This window comes from Rhinolophus ferrumequinum, chromosome 2 (assembly GCF_004115265.2).
Source record: "Rhinolophus ferrumequinum isolate MPI-CBG mRhiFer1 chromosome 2, mRhiFer1_v1.p, whole genome shotgun sequence".
Classification (NCBI taxonomy): Eukaryota; Metazoa; Chordata; class Mammalia; order Chiroptera; family Rhinolophidae; genus Rhinolophus; species Rhinolophus ferrumequinum.
Window position 1 is genome coordinate 58,586,386 of NC_046285.1, and position 12,980 is coordinate 58,599,365.

Here is a 12,980-nt window from a genome sequence, read left to right on the forward strand (position 1 = left end):
AACTGAGAAAATGTGAAGATAAATGCTAGTGTTATCCAGAGAGGAGAAACAGAAAGTGTCCAGGACTAGGACCTGGTGGACGGAAAGGGAAGAAGCCAGCAAGCACCCCTCAACCTTAAATGGACATGGTTCTGAACTTACCACATTAATTCTTACAGCCCTTTATGTTCTGTCAAAGAGTTTCTAAACAAACAAAAAAACCCAGAATGATTCAAACAGCTCAGGGAATTGGGAGACCGCTTTGTGTCTAACTCAGGCTGTGGTCTTAGGTGGGTCACTTCCCCTCTCTAGGCCTCAGGTGCTTTATATATAGGACAATACCATCTTGGAGGCCCTGCCCAGGTGCCCAGGTGACAAGCTTTGCTCAGACAACATCTCTGACTGTCATTTTTCCAACTGCAGCGGAAGGGCCTTGGGGGAGAATACTCGTAAAGCTCCTTTCAAATGCACCTCTACTTACTACCCATGCGCAGAGTCTGACCTGAGCCCAGCGGATCCCAGGGGACCTCATCTTAAGGAGAGTAAGTCATTGCCAGAGCCAGAGATCCCCAAGGAACACTTGCCAGGAAAAGGCTACACTGGGGACATGGAGTATTGTTCACTGCAAAAACTGAGAAAATACAAGAAAAGAAAACACACGCATCTATATATACAAAAAGAAGAAAATAATAACCACCCATAATTGTATTCTTCAGATATTACCATTGTGAATATGTTGGGCTTTTTCTCCTTGTTCTGGATTGAATTGTTTCTACCCCTTCCCCAAATGCATACTGTGTTTCACAAAAATAAGACCTAGCCGGACCATCAGCTCTAATGCACCTTTTGGAGCAAAAATTTATATAAGACCGGGTCTTACATTAAGACCCGGTCTTATATATTATATTATATTATATTATATTATATTATATTATATTATATTATATTATAAAGACCTGGTCTTAGTAAAATAAGACCATGTCTTATATTAATTTTTGCTCCAAAAGGTGCATTAGAGCTGATGGTCCGGCTAGGTCTTATTTTCGGGAAAACAAGGTATGTGGAAGTCCTACCTTCCCAATGTGACTATACTGGAAATAGGGCCTTCAGGGAGGTAATTAGGTTAAATGAGGTCATAAGGATGGGGCCCTAAACTGATAAGACTAATGTCCTTAAAGAAAAGAAAGAGACATCAGAGAGCTCTCTCTCTTCACATGCATGCAGAGGAAAGGCCATGTGAAGACACAGAAGGCAATCATTCATGAACCAGGAAGAAACCCCAACCTTGATGGCACCTTGATCTTGCACTTCTGGCCCTCAGAACTGTGAGAAAATAAATCTATGTTGTTTAAGCCACCTCTGTGGCATTTTGTTATTAGCAAGCCAGGAAACTATGCCTGCGTGCTTGCGTGTGTGTGCGCGCGCGCGTGCGCAGATATCGGTATATCTTAACTTATAGAAGCTAGACTTAATGGTTTTGTTAAACTCACACAACAGTCCTGGTCAATGTCTTCTCTTTATTCCTCACAATATTTCCATGTCCCAAACAGGGCATGAAAAGGAAGCTCTAAGAGATTATATAACTGGCAAAGATCACACAACTAGGAAGGGATGGAGCTAGGAGGCAAATCAAGGTTTGTCTTATCTTTTCCCACTCTACGAGGCAACCTTCATTTAAATATGTTAAGTGATGATAAAACAAAGTGTATTGTGGCTGCTAGATTTGCAAATTTGCCAGAGTTGCAAAGCAAGTTAGTGCTATAGGAAGATAGACAAAGGGGTGGTCAGGGTCTTGAGTAGATAATAAAAATTATATGGAGGCCCTGGGCCTTAAGGGAATGCCTGACTATTTTAACCTGGACCTGGACAGGAGGTGCTCTGAAAGAAGGAGACCACAAATTGAAGCCCCCACAAACTCCAAATTAGAGGGGCCGATAATTCTACCTGGCATTACAGGAAGTCATCAAAAGAACTATAAAGCATTAGAGGAAGTAAATGTTGGAAAGCACTGAATGTCCAAGCAAGAGAGATTGATAGAATAAGCCATGAAACTTATCCACAAAGAAGTCCTACGCAACTATAACAAAGAGTGACAAAGATCTCTATAAACTGGTACGGAGTGATTTCCAGAAGATATTGGGGAAAAGCAGAGTATACACAGTATATAGTCCACTACATTTTGTGTAAGAAATGAGGGGAATTTACAAAATGAATATACATCTATTTGTCTTTACAAATAGAAACACAGAAGGACAAATCAGAATAAAGTTGGCTACCTACAAAAGTGCTGGTGAAACAGGGTAGAAGGAATTTAGGAGGGAGTCACCCTTCTTAAAGTATATATCTTTTTGATAGTTCTGAATTTCGGAAGCATGTTAAAATTCTTCATATTTTAAAAAGAGGAAGGAAAAGAAAATCTAAAACTCAAATAAGATGAATACAATGGAATTTCAAGTGAATTCAATCATCTCAGTGAAGAGAAACAGGACTGATTCAGGTTATTTTGGTACATATTATTTGACTACATAACCTCAGGCGTGGGTGGGGTGTGAAGAACTACAAACATCCTGGACTTTCTTTAGTAGTTTTTTTTTTTTTTTTTATGTACAGATATGCAAAACAATTTACAAACTATTTTAGACCTATTATAAATGTAAGCAAATAGATAAATGTGCTGAGGTTATCAGAAGCAGGAGTTGCACTGTGAAAGAAGGGGGAATATAAATACAGAATGGAGAAGGCAAGGAATCACTTTATGTGTGTAGATTGAATTTGGGGGTATCAATTTGAGTCTATCATTTCTAAAATAGACACATCTGCGTACATATGCATGTGTCTATGTAGATGAGAAATACATACTAAAGTATTATCCTAGTTCAAAGAATAAGGAAATATCACAGACTGGGTGGCTCAACCAAAGGATATTTATTTCTCATAGTTCTGGAGACTGGAAAGTCCCGCAGTGAGATACACCCTGCTTTTTATTATTATTATTGTAGTAGGAACATGTAAGGTGATATCTACCCTGTTAAAATTTTTTTAAATGCACAATACGGTATTGTCAACTATGGGCATAATGTCATACAGCAGTTCTCTAGAAATTATTCATCTTGCATAACTAAAGCTATACCAATTGAACAATTCCCCTTCTCTGCCTCACCCCAGCCCCTGGCAATCAGCATTCAGCAATCTGTTCCCATAGAATATTACTCAGCCTCAAAAAAAAGAAGGAAATTCTACCCTATGTAACAACATGGATAAACCTGAAGGACATTATGCCAAGTGAAATAAGCCAAACACAGAAGGACAAACGCTGCATGATTCCACTTATATGAGGTATCTAAAATAGTTAAATTCATTAAAAAAAAAACCCCAAAAAACAAAAAACTATACCCTGCTTTTGCACTGCACCTTTACTGACTTCGTGGGGGGAGGGGGTTGGTGTTCTCTCTTCAACTAAATGGAAGCCCTTGGGAGGAGAAGACCATTGTATTCTTCCACTCTTCCTCCATACAAGGCAGGTCTTGTGGGAGCTTATTTGCTTGACTGAATGGGATCTGGGCAGCTGTCTGCACACTGGATGGATGGGCCACACAAAGAAAAGACTGAGAGCAGCTGTGACATGTTAAAAACTACTTATATGACGTCATAGGAATGGCGGCAGCGGGGCGCACTTTCTGAGTTCTCCTCCGGATCTTATTACAGACAGGACCTACAACCCATCAAAGAACTCTTTGCTCATCACACAGAACAGCTAAGAGACTCGTAGAAGGATTACTTGAAGGTGTGCTAATTGGGCGAGCAGGGGAAGGAAGGAAGGGAGCAGAGTGAAAACGCGCAGCCTGCGGCGGTATCCCGGCCCGCGGCGGGGTCCCGGCCGGCGGCGGCGGCGGCAGTGGCGAAAACCACGGTGGCACCCGCAGTTCCAGGCACGCACGGAATCCCAGGGCAGAACGGAGAGCACAGAGACCAGGAGGGCCCAGCTTAAGAGGCACAAGATACAACATATCCAGAGGCCAACTCCAGACCAAACCAGAGTACCACCGGGTTTGACCTACAAGTCACACACCCAGAGGGAATTCTCTGCAGGCACAAGAGCCCATAGAGGCCAAACCACATTTAAGTGGTCAACCCTCACGCAGCAGAACGCCCTGCGGTGGGCAGAGCCAAGTCTCACAACGAGTCAGCCTAGGAGTTAACCCCACCTACTCACAAGCAAAAAGCAATTAAAGATCTTCTTGAACAGGACAATATACACAACACAAGAGTCACCTTTGGAGCACACGCAGAGGAGAAGAACGACACAGTGCAAGTCAAATATAAAGGACACATACTACATAAGATAACCTAGCAAGAACTAAGAACTCTAGGGGATCTACCTAATACATCAAAGCAAACACAGAGAGTCAGCCAGAATGGGGAAACAAAGATACACATCCCAAATAAAAGAACAGAAGAAACCTCCACAACTAGAACCAAATGAAGCAGAGGTAACCAACCTTTCAGAGACAGAATTCAGAACACTGGTGATAAGGAGCTTAGAGAAGACATAAAGGAGCTTAGAGAAGGATATTTAAGGAGCTTAGAGAAGACATAAAGAAGGATGTAGAAATCATAACGAACAACCAGTTAGAACTAAAGAACACAATTACCGAAATTAAGAACTCACTTGAAGGAATTACCAGCAGGTTAGATAAAGCAGAGGATCGAATCAGCCACTTAGAAGCCAAGGTATCAAAGCTCACCCAAACGGAACAACAGAAAGAAAAAAGAATAAAAAACAATGAGGATGGCCTAAGAGACCTCTGGGATAACATCAAGCGCAACAACATGCGCATCATAGGAATAGCAGAAGGTGAAGAGAGGAAGCAAGGGATTGAGAACATATTTGAAGTAATAATGTCCAAAAACTTCCCCAACCTGATGAAGGAAACCAACATACAAGCCCAGGAAGTGCAGAGAGTTCCAACCAGGATAAACCCAAAAAGGTCCACACCAAGACACATTATAGTTAAAATGGCAAAGCTTAAAGACAAAGAGAGAATCCTAAAAGCAGCAAGAGAAAGACAGAGGGTTACATACAACGGAACTCCCATAAGACTATCAAATGATTTTTCTACAGAAACATTGAAGGCCAGGAGGGAGTGGCAGGAGATACTCAAAGTGATGGAAAACAAAGGCCTACAACCTAGATTGCTTTATCCAGTAAGGCTATCATTTAAAGTTGATGGAGAGATAAAGAGCTTTCCAGAAAAACATAAGCTAAAGGAATTTATTACCACCAAGTCAGCATTGCAAGAAATACTAAAAGGACTTCTGTAAATAGAAGAAAGATCAAAACAACCTAACTACAAATTTAAAAATGGCAATAACTATGTACCTATCAATAATCACTTTTAATGTAAACGGATTAAATGCTCCAATCAAAAGACATAGGGTGGCTGAGTGGATAAGAAAGCAAGACCCTTGTATATGCTGTATACAAGAGACTCACCTCAGAACAAAAGACACACACAGGCTGAAAATGAAGGGTTGGAGTAAGATATTTCATGCAAATGGAAATGAGAAAAAAGCTGAAGTTGCAATACTTATATCTGACAAAATAGACTTTAAAATGAAGAACATATTAAAAGATAAAGATGGGCACTATATAATAATAAAGGGATCGATCTGACAAGAGGACATAACCCTAGTAAACATCTATGCACCCAAAATAGGAGCACCTAAATATATAAAACAGGTACTGACTGACATAAAGACAGAGATCAACAGTAACACTATCATAGTAGGGGACTTCAACACACCTCTGACAACAAGGGACAGGTCTTCCAGACAGAAAATCAATATGGAAACAACAGCCTTAAATGATACATTGGACCACTTGGATTTAATCGATATTTTCAGAGCATTTCACCCCAATGCTGCAAAATACACGTTTTTCTCAAGTGCACATGGAATATTTTCCAAGATAGACCATATGTTAGGCCACAAAACAAGTCTTGATAAATTTAAGAAAATTGAAATCATACCAATTGTCTTCTCTGATCACAATGCTATGAAATTAGAAATGAACTACAGGAAAAAAACTGGAAAACACACCAATTCATGGAGGCTGAATAACTTATTACTAAATAATGAATGGGTCAAGCAGGAGATCAAGGAAGAAATCAAAAGATATCTCGAGACAAACGAAAATGAAAACACGACGACCCAAAATCTATGGGATGCCGTGAAAGCAGTCCTAAGAGGGAAATTCATAGCATTGCAGGCCTACCTAAAGAAACAAGAAACATCACTAATCAACAGTTTATCTTCACACTTAAGGGATCTGGAAAAAGAACAGCAAAATAAGCCCAAAGGGAGCACAAGGAAGGAGATAATAAAGATCAGAGCAGAAATAAATGAAATAGAAACCAGAAAAACAATACAAAAGATCAATGAATCCAAGAGTTGGTTCTTAGAGAAGATAAACAAAATTGACAAACCTTTAGCCAGACTCATTAAAAAAAAAGAGAGAGAGGACCCAAATTAATAAAATCAGAAATGAAAGAGGAGAAGTGACAACAGACACGGCAGAAATACAAAAAATTTTAAGAAATTACTATGAGCAACTATATGCCAACAAATTTGACAATCTGGAAGAAATGGACAATTTTCTAGAGGCATACAACCTTCCAAGGCTAACTCAAGAAGAAACAGAAAACCTGAATAGACTGATTACCACCAAGGAAATTGAATCAGTAATCAACAATCTCCCAACAAACAAAAGCCCGGGACCAGATGGCTTTACAGGTGAATTTTATAAAACGTTCAAAAAAGAATTATCACCTATTCTCCTCAAGCTCTTCCAAAAAATCCAGAAGGAATGAAGACTCCCAAACACTTTTTACGAAGCCACTATCACCCTGATCCCAAAATCAGACAAAGACACCACAAAAAAAGAAAACTACAGGCCGATATCTCTAATGAACATAGATGCAAAAATCCTCAACAAAATATTAGCGAACAGAGTTCAGCAATACATTAAAAAGATCATACACCATGATCAAGTGGGATTCATCCCTGGTATGCAAGGGTGGTTCAACATCCACAAATCAATTAATGTGATACACCACATTAACAAAATGAAAAATAAAAATCACATGATCAAATCAATAGATGCAGAAAAAGCATTTGATAAAATCCAACAGCCATTTATGATAAAAACCCTTAAGAAAGTGGGAATAGAGGGATCTTATCTCAACATAATAAAGGCCATATATGACAAACCCACAGCTAACATCATACTCAATGGGGAAAAGCTAAAACCATTCCCCCTAAGATCAGGAACAAGGCAAGGTTGCCCACTATCTCCGCTTCTATTCAACATAGTGCTGGAAGTTCTAGCCACAGCAATCAGACAAGAACAAGAAATAAAAGGCATCCAAATTGGTAAGGAGGAAGTAAAATTATCATTATATGCAGATGATATGATACTATATATAGAGAACGCTAAAGACTCCACCAAGAAGCTATTAGAGCTGATAGATGAATTTAGTAAAGTAGCAGGATACAAAATTAATATTCAGAAATCAGTTGCATTTGTATATACCAATAATAAAACATCAGAAGGAGAAATTAAAAAAACAATCCCATTTACAATTGCTCCAAAGACTATAAAATACCTGGGAATAAATTTAACCAAAGAAGTAAAAGATCTGTACTCAGAAAATTATAAGACACTGAAGAAAGAAATGAAAGAAGATATAAATAGATGGAAACACATATCATGTTCATGGATAGGAAGAATTAATATAGTTTAAAGGTCCATACTGCCTAAGGCAATATACATATTCAATGCAATTCCTATCAAACTACCAACGACGTTTTTCACAGAAATAGAACATATAATCCTAAAATTTATATGGGACCATAAAAGACCCCATATAGCCTCAGCAATCTTGAGAAATAAGAACAAAGTGGGAGGTATAACAATACCTGACTTCAAATTATACTACAAGGCTACAGTAATCAAAACAGCATGGCACTGGCATAAAAACAGACACATAGATCAATGGAACAGAATAGAGAGTCCAGAAATAAATCCATGTCTATACGACCATTTAATCTACAACAATGGAAGCAAGAATGTATAATGGGGTAAACACAGTCTATTCAATAAATGGTGCTGGGAAACCTGGACAGACACATGCAAAAAAAATGAAGCTGGACCACCTCCTTACACCATATACAAAAATAAATTCAAAATGGCTTAAAGACTTAAATGTAAGATCTGAAACCATAAAATACCTAGAAGAAAATATAGGAAGAAACTTCACAGACATTACCCGGAGTAAGATTTTTACTGATATATCCCCTCGCGTGGGGGAAGTAAGAGAAAAAATAAACATGTGGGATTACATCAAACTAAAAAGTTTTTTCACAGCAAAGGAAACCATCAATAAAACAAAAAGGGATCCTACTGAATGGGAAAAGATATTTGCCAATGATATATCTGATAAGGGATTAATATCACAAATCTATAAAAAACTCACTCAACTCAACTCCAAAAAAAACAAACGACCCAATTAAAAAATGGGCAGAGGACTTGAAGAGACATTTTACTATAAAGGACATACAGATGGCAAACAGACATATGAAGAAATGCTCAACTTCACTAACCATCAGAGAAATGCAAATAAAAACCACAATGAGATACCACCTCACCCCAGTCAAAATGGCTATCATCAATAAATCAACAAACAACAAGTGCTGGCGCGGATGTGGAGAAAAGGGAACGCTTGTGCACTGTTGGTGGGATTGCAGATCGGTGCAGCCACTATGGAAAACAGTATGAAGGTATCTCAAAAATCTGAAAATGGAACTACCTTATTCCACTCCTAGGTATCTATCCGGAGAAATCCAAAACTCCAATTCAAAAATCTTTATGCACTCCTATGTTTATTTCAGCACTATACACAATAGCCAAGACATGGAAACAACCGAAATGCCCATCGGTAGATGACTGGATTAAGAAACTGTGGTACATTTATACAATGAAGTATTACGCAGCCATAAAGAAGAAAGAAATCTTACCATTTGCAACAACATGGATGGACATAGAGAACATTATGTTAAGTGAAATAAGTCAGACAGAGAAAGATAAGTACCATATGATCTCACTTATATGCAGAATCTAAAAAAAAGAATAAGTGAATGAACTAATCAGAAACAGTTTTGGAGACAAAGAGGAAAAACTGAGGGTTGCTAGATGGGCGGTGGGGGTGGGGGTAAGGGGGAAGATGAGGGGATTAGAAAACAATCAGTAACCACAAGATGGCCACGGGGTTTTGAAAATTAATCTGGGGAACGTAATCAATAATGTTGTAAAGATTTTGTAGAGTATCCGATAGACACGTGTCCCATTTGGAAGACCATCTCAGGGAAGAGCTTTGAAATAAGTTGAGTCCAATATTACATCACAGCTCCTTCTCTTGTTCTGGAAATACCAGTGACCCAGATTGTGTCTGCTGGCCAAAATGAAGAAGTCCCAGAACTCATGATATCCATCATGTCTAAATTTCAGCTCCCAAATCATGATGCTAAAATATTATATCAAGGGAGTTCCATGAAAATCACCCAGCTTACCCTAGCAGTCTTTAGATCTGCTGTTGATGAAAAACTCCCTCACCACCAGCTCTCCAGACATCTGTCTGTCAACATCTTGAGAAGGAAAATTAGAGCTTAAAGAAAACTTAAGGGATTTAGAGTTCTGCTGGTAAACAAAGCTAGACCCAAATTCCATGGCTATCGTATACTTTCTGCACTATCCAGAGCAACTCACATAAACTCCTTTCTTTTAATTATTAAATTTGTTGGAGTAATATCGGTTAATAACATTATGTAAATTTTATATGTACAACTTTACAACATCTCTGCGAAGAGGGTAAAGGGGGTCAAATACAAGGTGACGTAAGTAGACTAGACTTCGGGTGGTAAGCACACAAACTATTTGAACCCCAGTGTCCTCATGCAAGATAAGGATTGGTAACCCCACCTCACAAGATTGTCATAAAGATCAAATGAAGTAAGATATGCATGGCCTTAGATAGTAAAAGTATTTAATAAACAGCAACACAACAGCTTTTCTCTCAGGTTAAGCCCCATCAGGTGATCTGAGAATGTCTGGTTGAAGTGGTCAGCACAGCTATGGCTATGCACAGGATGTAGGTTTTCTCCAACCTGCACAGAAGTTTCCTAAGGAAGCCACTGAGCTTTTTTATCCCATTATCTCCTCCCTCAGGCCCACTGAGCACAGCAGGGGCTCAGCTGAGTCTCAAGAAACCTGTTTACACTTAAATTCAGAATTGAAATCAGTTAAAGGCAGACATTGAGCTATATGTGGTTTTCCTGTTGAATCTCATAACAACACCTGGCATATATATACCTAAATATATCTGCTGAAACTTCACAGTATGAGACCGTTCTCTATAAAAAGCCTCCTCACTTCTCAATAAGAAAACCCACAGCTCTCTCCCTATCTGTGGTTTTCTCACAGCCCAGATGCACAAAGGGTCATGTGTTCTGTGGTGGGGTGGGGGTGGAAGTGGGGTAGGGGGCCTGAACCAACTGGAGCCCAGCCAGCCACCTTCAGAAGACAGTTGCTATCAGGAGTTCTCCATTTGAGAAGAGAATGAACTGCTCCAAGGCAGAAATTACCAAATTTACTCTTCCCTCAGTGACTTCTGGGTGCCAGCTGCTCTCTGTGTACCGTGGTGGGGACTCAGTTTGCTCATTCACAGAAACAGGCACAAAATAGCTGGAATAACCAACCAGGGCAACAGATAGAGAAGACAGACTGTCAGCTTCCTAGGATATCAAGATGAGAAAGGGCAATGAGAGAAATTCGTCAGCCAGAGTTCAGTATCACAAGAGGCAAGGTCATGGAGCTGCCCATGACAAAAGCGTTAAAGGAACAGCCCAGAGTCATGGCACCACTTATGGAAGGAAAGGAAGGAGGGACAGTGTGCCTGAGGAGCACCAGAAAAGGCTTTCCTGAAGATGGACAATGTACCCTGGGAAGATGGCCACCCCCTCTCAGCCCTGGCAGAGGGAACACAGCAATCTGGAAGTGTAGGGAAAAAAATGCTGTACTCAATGAAAAACTATGCATTGCCTACAGCACACCCTTTCTTTTGACCAGGTTCTGATTTTACGGAAGCTGTTATATGACTCTTTGTCAATTGTAGTGAAGTATAGTTTACTCAATCTTGCCAGATAATGTCAAATGACTTCCTGCCCACCTCATGGAAAAAAGTTTCACTCCTTTATTCAGTATTCATGCTGTTTTGACTTTACCTCTGAACCAGTTAGAACATCTGCCTGGTTCTCTCATATGAATAAAAGAGAGTCCTTAACACATGTTCATTTTTTATATGAGAATCACGATCTTACTTTTTTCCTAAAAAGGCCCCTTTAACAGAAGTCTTACCTCCCTTCTGTTGAGCACCTCCCAAGTGGCCCCCAAGCCGGCTGACCGTCCCTTCTGGGAGACAAGAGGCCCATCTGTCTGAGATTTGGGAGGAACGGTGATTTCTCAACAGTCTCAGGCAGGCCTTTAAGCTTCAGTCGCAACCATCGCCACCATTTACAGGGCACTTGCTGCATACCAACCTCTGAAGAAGTGCTCCACGCTTGGTAATCTCATTTGATCCTACAAAGACCCTGCTTGCTAACTTTTCTTATTCCCCTTTCACAAATAATGGAACTGAGGGTCAGAAAGATAAAACAACTTGCTCTAGTCAGTCATGTACGAAGTACTGAGGGAGGAATTTGATCAAAGTCAAATTTCCAGACAACCTGACCTTGGCTTTAAATAAAGTTCCAGAATCTTTGTAGGATTGAGATTTAGTTCTTTACTAAACATGGAGAGATGCCAAAGAGCAGGTCGCTTCCCCAACCCGAGAGAATTTTCAGAGCTCCTCCATGTTCCCTCTCTTTATCGAAGCTGCTTACTGATCTGCAGATGATAGCAACCCTGATCAAACAGAGCTTGATTTCTCGATTTCTCTCTGAATTCATGCTCTCCAACCTCAGCATGGCCAGCATGGCCTGGAAATCCTACTCCACTCGACTGGCTTACTCCCTCCTCCACTCTCCCCAAAGACAACTTCATACCTTCTTGGCTTAAACCTCCTCTACTAAAACCTCTTCCACTCAGCCTCCCTCCCACGGGGCCTTGCGTACTACTTTGCAGAGCAAACAGAAGCCCTTTCATGCTTTCACTATAAACTACCCCTAGCTTCCCCACTCCCAGCCTTCTTCCTTTTGACTTTGTCCTGCTGAGGTTAATCCTCTCCTTCACTTACTTATGATCTCCTTGTTAGTTTATTTAGTTTCTCCCTCTATCAACTGGTTTCTCCTTATTAATTTTCTTTTTATTGTGGCAAAAAATATATAAAATGTACTATTTTCACCAATTTTAAGTGTATGGCTCAGTGGCATTAAGTGTATTCACACTGTTGTACAGCCAATAGCACCATCCATCTCCAGAACTTTTCTGTTTTCCCAAACTGAAACTCTGTGCCTATTAGACAATAATTCCTCCCTCCCCCAGGCCCTAAAAACCACCAACCTACTTTCTGTTTCTGTAAATTGACCACTCCAAGTACTTCACATAAGTGGAATCATACAGTGTTTGCCCTTTGTGATTGTCTTTCCATTGACTTTTAAACACACTCAATTCTCTTCAATCTAAAAAGTGAAAACAACAAAATCTGGCTCTGGAACAGTCAAATCTCTACAGCGATTGCCCTATTTTTCTCCTGCCCTTCAGAGCCAGACTTCTTGAAAGAACGATCTACATTTTTCTTCCCCAGTCAATTCAATCTGGCTTCTGGCTCCAACAGTCTCCCAAACAGCTATTGCTAAGGTCACCAGTGGCCTCCATTTTGTTAAAGAGAGAACAATGCTTTTCAATCCTCATCTCAGCATCTGCTGTCTTCATTATCCAAAGCCCCTGC

The 12,980-nt window shown here is 39.9% G+C and overlaps 1 protein-coding gene across 9 annotated transcripts in view; it reads right to left on the bottom strand.

Annotated features, from left to right (window-relative positions):
- The window catches only part of ST6GAL1 (ST6 beta-galactoside alpha-2,6-sialyltransferase 1), a 180,468-nt gene that overhangs the window by 52,802 nt on the left and 114,686 nt on the right, over positions 1-12,980 (bottom strand). The gene's annotated exons all lie outside the window — the stretch shown is intronic.